Raw genomic sequence first — 8,145 nt, forward strand, 5'->3', positions numbered from 1 at the left:
ACTGACTGAACTGTCATAGAACTGAAGAAAATGAGCACCTGGAGAATCTACTCACACCATCAGTGCTGTGAATACCATACTCATAGAAAAAACTTTACAGTTTGCATTGCACAGGGTTGCATTCAAACCCAGTAACTCCATATAAGAGAGGGCCATGAGCTGAAGACTGAATTCTCTGATGCTCAGTGATGTGTAATAATTTTTTCCCTTTGAAGAAGGATTTGTAGAGACCCTGTCCAGCTGCACATTTTCATGAAGCTTGTAGCAGCAACTTCCTATCTCAGAGGCCAAAATGTTTCAAAGAGGATCTTCCGGTTGGTGTCAAGGAAGACAGATGTGGGAAAGGTGGGGAGATGTGCAGGGGAAAAAAGTGGTTGTGCTTGAAGCAAAGCCAGGTGAAAGAGGTCCTGCCTCCTGTCATGAGCAAGGCACACACGCTGCTTTTGTAGCTCCACAGCCTGGCCATAAGGCAGGATGAGCATGGGTGATGTGGGCATTCAGGCTGTTGAGCACTTTGGTCTCGGTACGAGATGTCACTCCCTTGTTGCAGGCCCTTCAAACCCCAGGTGAAGGTGCTGGCTCCACCACCTAGGAGAGGGAACTCATGGGCATCCCAGCTGCAGGGTCAGCCACGGAAAGTTTCTGTCTTGAGCTACCCCATGTGATATCCCTGGTGATGCTCTGGCAGAACCAGGCAAAGGGCTTTAAGATGAATTGCTTTAATGCTTCCACACTTCTCCTTCTCTCCCTGCCTCAAAGAAACAAACCTTAGCTTTGAAGCCTTTGAAATTACATCAAAGGAAGAGATTTCCAGAAGAGCTTAAGGGAGTTGGGTTCATTTGTCCCATTGATGGTCAAGAGGAGATGGGGAGATGGGTGCTTGATCCCTGGAGGTGCTTTGAAAATTTTGTCCTATGTATACATGCTTGCTGGGGAGGAAGTGAGAAGCAGCTGTCAGCTCTTTGGCTTTGTAAAAGGCAGATCTTGCCTTTTTTTCTGAACATAAAACATGATTGGAAAATTATGTCCAAACCTCAAGTTTGCCATGAAAACTTCCAAATGTTTTTTAAAGAAGAAGGATGTAAAAACAGCCTGTGACTGCCTGACACAAAAGATGGTATCTGTTGGTAACTGAGGTGCTGTTACTTTCTCTCCTTTCGCATCACTGTGGGCATTGTCTAACTTTGCCAAGGCTGTCTTGGGACCCTGGACAGGAGTTGCTGGGAGCTGTAAGTTCTGTTTTGGCCAAGCCTGCTCAGAGTGAGGAGCCACCAGGCAAGCATGGGAGGTGTGGGGCTACTGCTGGTACCCGTCCTTGGGGCTGGTGGTGACCAAGAGGAGAGGCAGTGGGAGGAGGATGTGGCTGGGGGCTGCGGCCAAGGGCTGGTGTTGATGGGCCCTTGCAGAAAGGCAAAGGAAGCTGGGCTGCAACCTTGCTGTTGTGCTATTTTTGTTCAAGGTAATAACAGGAACTCCGCTGTAAATAAAAATAGACAAGTGAAGAATTTCCCGAGTCTGTCTCTGCTCATTTCTTTCCTGATGAGGAATTATCCCACTCCAGAAGAATAAATCCTTTCTGTCTGCTCCTTGGAAACTGGGACAATAACACTGGAAGCGAAAGAAGAGATTATGGAGTTGTCACGAGGGCAACAGCAACATGGTGTACACTGGGTGCCAAAAATGCCTTCTTTAAAGCAAATAATAGCTGTGCTCTGTGGGGCCCATCCTGACAGCGTGAGGGCAGGCAGAGGCAGTCTCTGCTGCTCTCAGTGCCAGCCGCCCTGCCCAGGCTGGGCTGGGTGCAGGCTCTGTCTCCCGGCTGCCCGAGGGGCCCTGCTGCTGCTCCTGGCTTGGCTCCACCACATCCCTCCCCTCCTGCCTGTCACCCACACTTGGTGGCACCTCACCTTTGGAAGTGCATAGCATTCCTGCATCAGCTGATAATCAAAGAAGGTGTGTGAGGGGGTGTGACCTTTCCCGGTTCGTATCAAGTGCTTTTTTCACAAAAGACATTTTGCTTCTAAGTCTGAATTTCTAGGGGCACTTTTTTCTTATCATAGGATCCACGGCTCTGAAAGTCTCCCACCCTTAGCCACTGAATGTGTCTTTTGGTTAATAACTGCTGCTTAATCATAAAAGTGCATTTACTGCACTATTCCCACAGAGCCAGGGGACTCTGACAAAAATTGGACTACCTGACCTTTGTCACAGTCTTCCTGCCCCTCCAATGGTGCTACATGGTGCTCGCCTGCTCCTTCCCAAGTGTCCTTCACGTTTGAGGAAATCCCAAGTTACCAAGAAATGCAAAGGCATTTTAGCAGGAGTTCCAGCAGGTGCTTTGGGCAACCTGCAGATGTGCTGGAGACTGCAGATGGGATGTGGTGGAGTCAGAGGCAGCGTGAGGCTGAGGCAGGTGAAAACTGAACCCTGCCAGAGGGCTCTGTGCAAGATGCATGCTCACGCTTCATCCCATCCCAGACGGGGTTTGTAGGGAGAGTTGGTGACTCACCAGGGGTGGGAGACTTGTTAAAGCTGTCATATGGAGGGAGCGTCAGAAGCTCACCCAGTTTCAGATGTTGATTTTTCCATTCTCAGCTATTCATGGCTACAGTAATGAGATGGATAAGCCCACTATTATTGTCTGTACAGAAAGTGAGGGACAAGTGGCATCTACTTTCAGAAGCAAATGCAGGAATGTTGTTGGATTTTTCTCCCCCAGATTGTAAGCAATGAGATAGTGTTTTTAAATCCCTTATTTTTGAGAAGTTTGATTATGCTTTAACTAAAACCAAAATGTCAAGACATAGAAGGTGCTATATCTTCTCCAAAAGTGTGTTACCCTTTTTTATAAAAACGAGTCACTGGTATTGATAGATGCTTTGAAGAGAGAGGGGAGGTTCTTGTTTCTGCCCCTGAATCCCAGCCACCCTATGATCAAACTTCTGATCAAAGTTTACAAAGTTTGAAACTGAAGAGTAAAGAGAAATGCAAAGCAGCTTGTGAATGGAGAGGTGTGAAACCGAGGGTGTGAAACAGCAGATCTGATCTGCCAGGTTAGCTTTCTCTCTCTACTGAGATGTAACCCACAAAAGATCAGGCAACTCTGCCATAGTTGCCTCTTCTCAAGAATTCTCAAATTCAAGGGTTTGAACTTGAGAAGATTTTAAAAAGGCCTGTATAAGATAGATACCCAGAGAAAGAGGGATTTGTGTGCATGTGAAACCCTGCTAGCAGAGATGACTAGTTCTGGGAGGCTGAATCCAGCCCGAGAAGCCCAGGCTCTGTCCTTACCCATGAATACAGCTTTTGTTGGTGGCTGTAGATGTTTGAAGGATGAAGCGCATGGATGGTCTCAACTCCTCTCCACCTCCTGCTGTCTACGTGGCTGACAGAGCGGATCTGGTGTTAAAGTTTTTTAAGCAAACATGAAGCTCCTCCATGCCTCTTACCCAGGTTGCCTTACTGAGGAGCAGAAGATGATTGAGACTGACAGTAAATGCTTCAGGAGAAAAAGTGGGTGGTGGTTCTAATTTAGGGATGCTCTCTAATTTTACCCTTGCTCTCTAATTTTACCTCTTTTCTCTCTAATTTAGGGATTCAGTGCACATTGTTTGGCTAAAGCTCAGTGGAGACTATGCAGACAATTGCTGTATTCATCCACTACCTTGCAGAAGCCTGGATTTTCACAGCAGCCCACTAGTAGCACTGCTGAGGAGCGGGATACTCACTCAGAATATTACTTTTGTGCTTGTCAAGCACTTCCAGAAAAAATTATTTGTATTTTCAGATTTTTTTTTCCTGGAGTTTATGAAAAAAATATTTTCAGTTCAAAGCTTAGCTTGATGCTTTTTCATCATGGCATTAGTCTAGCCAAGCACTTACATCCATGCTTAAGTGCAAATGCATGCCTGATAGAGCTAAAAGAAGCTTCAAGAGTGTCCCTTGCTGCCCTACTGAACAGGCATAGGCAATGTGTAAATGCAGGTGTCTTGCTGAATCAGAGCTAAGTGATAATATGCTCTCACTAGCTGAGACGGAGCAGTGAAGTGCATGTGTTAACAAGGTGAGATTTCAGAGTGGAAATGACATTAGAGGACAGGGAAACCAGTTTTTAATAGCATCCACTGCACCTTGACATTGCTGCAAGACAAGAGTCTGAGCTGGAGCAGTAGGACTCTGAGACATAACTTGGAAGTGGTCTGGATGTTTTGCATCTCTGTTGGCTTTCGGTGTGGGTATACCAAGGGGAGGATTTATTCTGTTCTCATGTGTGGAGTCACACACCTTACTCTCTCATGGTAGGACAAATAGGCCACCAAGAAAGTAGGACACTTGGCCTCTCTCCTCCATGGGAGGTGCAGTGCAGATTGGCTTCTGAGAACTAGGACAGTGCCTCCAAAAGTAGAACAGCTGGTCACCCTGTTCATGTGTTTGTTGACTTACAAATGTATCCTTTAAAGCTCAAGATTTAAGAGACATTTTTGGCCTACTTAGGGAAATGTTTTCTGAAAACAGGGACAGATACACTGGAACAGACCCAAACCTCTGCTTTTCTTCTGAAGCACTGAGCACAGCTAGCAACTGGAGGATCCACATGCTGGAAAAATAAACCCAACGGGTGCTCTGTGTTACTTCTTGCATATTGAGTGATACCACAGTGACAAATCCACTCTCCTTGTCTGGGAGGTGTTCACGTTTCAGTAGCAGAACATGGGCAGAAAGACTTGCACTGCAGTGTGAAATGATGCTTCACTGCAGGAAAACTGATACCAAATCAAACTTGTCTGCATGTGTATGCTCTATCTATCTATCTATCTATCTATCTGTTTGTCTGTCTATCTATCTATCTATCTATCTATCTATCTATCTATCTATCTATCTATCTATCTATCTGTCTGTCTCTGTCTGTCTGTCTGTCTATCTACATATCTATCTATCTACATAAAACATCTATTCGATCAGAAACTGACTTCCATTCAAGTACATAGAAAGCATCACAGAGGGTTTCATTCTCGTGCATTAAGGTCTTTGTCCAAGTGTAATTAGGTCTATAATGTCTACAATCCCATTTGAATTCTAACAACATTTGAGTGGGCTGCTAGCATGTTGTCCTGGTCAGTAGAATGTGCCCGGGGACCATGCAGCAGCCTGTGTGGGTAAATAGGAGCAAAAGGTTCAAACCATGTCAGCTGGCATGTTCTTGGAAAGCAGCTGTTGTCCTTACTGTTGAGAAAAACCCCTCCATGGCTCCTATGATGATGATCATTAATATTTCCACCTGGTTGTGACTTGGACTAATCCCACAGGAGTTTCTCACCTTGAGCCAGAGGTTACTAGAAGTCATTGTGCTGCTCTGAAGTCTGGGTTCACTCTCTTGGGACTCATCATTAGTCAAGTCAGGTATGAGGCTGAATCTTAATAGTTAGAGAGGGAGGCTAATAGAAAGGGAAGCCTTCCAATTTTTTTTATCCAGTAAGTGTGCTATGGTAATGAATTTGGAGCCTAGTGGCTCCAGTTGGAGTGAGAAGCTCACTGCATTGAGAGCAGGTCTTTAATCCACATAAAGAGGTGTTTCATAAGCCATATGTGATGCCCTGCTTTGAATATTAATACCCAGAGTACTTATTCAGCTCACAGCCATTTCATGGAAATGCCATGCCTCTATGAGGCCAGACGGAGCCCTTGGGTGCTCCAGTTTTGGATTTTTTTGCAAAGACAGTTTCAGGTTGTTCTGTACTCTTAATTCAAAATTCTCATTCAGCTTAGAGTCTCTGAAACCACTGCATTAATATTACATAATAATAACTGATTTTAGACTTAATGAAAATGTGAAGGAGACTATAGGACAGCAGGCTTGGTCTACTTAGCCAAGTGACCTGTTAGTTATACACCTCATGAAGTTATTTAATCTTCTACAGGACAGGCTCTTCTAAAATGAAATAACACAGGAGGCAGGGACTGTTCTGGCAAGCACTTGTGTTTTTAAAGGCCTTCTGCAAAAGCTGGGGAATGAATATTCAGTGTGAACTGAGATGCATTCTAGCTGTGTCAGCCGTACAGCTTTTGTTCTTTACATTTATACCGGTGGGCAGAGCTGGGGGAATTACAGCTACAGAGCTCCTGGTGTGGCACTTGCTCCCACCAAGTGCCATTCATCCAGAGCTGGGGCACTGCACCTATGGCAGTGGCAGGCTCAAAGTGAAGTGGAGCTCTTAGAAATGGATGTGCACAGCCCTGTTTGTTTTTAATATTAGCATATGCCTGTGATAGTGCCTGGGGAGGATGGTTTGGGCAGCTATGCTGGGCCCTTGTCATACTCCAGCTCAAGCAATCAAGGTGGAGCCAAGCCAGCTGCCTTGTGGGGGATCCTTCCCACAAAGCCAGACTCAGTGAGCAATGAGTGGGTTGTCACTTCTGTGCATGGATTGTTACAACTGTTTTTCTGTCCCAGCGCTGGAAAGGGAGGATGCAGCACGTATTGCTTTTCTCTGCGGGTGGTTACTGCATTTAAATGTGCTCCCTATTAAAAAGTATCATTGTTATTTGCTGGTTGTGGCTGTAAAGCACTCTTGTTCTCTGGTGACCAGCAGGACACAACACATACTTGCAGTGCAAGAATCCTGCTCTGAGGCAGGGCATAAACCAATCCTAGCCTTGAAACTGATTAAGAAAATAAGTAAGAAATAGTTATGGAAGGGAATATTTATGTGCAAATCTCGAGGACATGGACCTTACAAACTGTGCTCATCAGCAAACCGTCTCATCCTCTTTACTGTATTTATTAATGCATGAGGCAAGAGGGTCACTTAATGTTTTGGACCAAATCCTTCTGGATTTCAGTTGTGTAGCCCATGGTAGAAGTGGTGTATGTAGGATCACGCAGATCAGGTACCTTTCAGTGACTCTTCCAGATGACTGGGGAGGGCACAGCCACACCACTGGCACGAAAGACTTCAGCCTGGGTGGGTAAGTGCTTGCAGAGAGGGGGCCTGGAGCTCCTGTTTGAGCAACCACAGCATTAATCTGCTGAGCCTGACAAGAAATCCTACCAGGGCCAAGGACAGCAACATAACATGATAAGGAGAGACAGGACTATCCTCTGGGGATTTCTAGGCACACAGCATGGTGTGGAGTTGTCCTGGGCATCTTCATTTCCTAAGCAAGATGAAGGTGCAACTTGCAAAGTACTCTGTGGAGTGAGAAAATAAAGAATGAAAATGCCTACCCAAACCATACCTGTCCTCTGATGAATTCAAGGAGCATCAAGCACCATCCTGAAATTTTAAAGCATGTCAGATAACCCAGCTTGAATTTCAACAGGAGAGTAAGTCACTCACAGCAGAGAGGGATGAAAACCTCAGCTGTGCTGCAGGCAGAAGGAGTTTCAATGCCCCTACACCTCAGGGAGGCAGGTGGGATGGTGAAGTGGGTGCTGGGTGTCATCTTTGGGAGATCCCTCTCCCCTACCTGCCACTCCCTTGGACATGGTCCTCTGCCCTGGCAAGTCCCTCCTCCTCACCTGGTGGATGTATTTCATTTCTTGAGCTTGTCTGGGAGATGGACCAGTGGTGCTCTCAGGAGGCAAGGAGGCTGTGCAGAGACAAAAAAGAGGCAGCAGGGCTTTGAGGGAGAGAGAACAGTGCCAGAGACAGCTGAAAATCTGCTCACCCCCTGAGAGGGAGGGTCTAACGTCCTGGGGCTGAGAACTGCTGGAAGTTGAACAGCTGTGTACTTTCTCCCTGCTTGTGTGCTATCAGCTTGAGAAAATAGCCAGGATTGTTTGTCTTATGACTGTTCCTCATCTGAACATGAAGGGAAAGCTGTATCAGGTGGAACAGAGATGCTGCCCCCAGATAATTCCCCCTGCCTGCAGTGGGGTCCGTGCCCTTGTGGCTTTGCAGCACCACATGGCATCCAGAAGCTGAGCCTGGGGTGGCTGCAGCATGAGCAGAGTGGCCTCTCTTCTCTGTTGTACCCAACTGCACAATCTGCCCCCCCTTCCCTGTCTGGGGTCATCTGTCTTTGCAAGCTTTTTCTGGGTTTCAGGGGGTTTGCTCAGTCTGACCACAAAGGTACTTAAAAGAGATGGCTGAAAAGGCTGCTCCTGGTGAGGGAAAGAGTAGGGTGCTGGAGGAACTGATGAGC

This window comes from Prinia subflava, chromosome 2 (assembly GCF_021018805.1).
Source record: "Prinia subflava isolate CZ2003 ecotype Zambia chromosome 2, Cam_Psub_1.2, whole genome shotgun sequence".
NCBI classification, from domain to species: domain Eukaryota; kingdom Metazoa; phylum Chordata; class Aves; order Passeriformes; family Cisticolidae; genus Prinia; species Prinia subflava.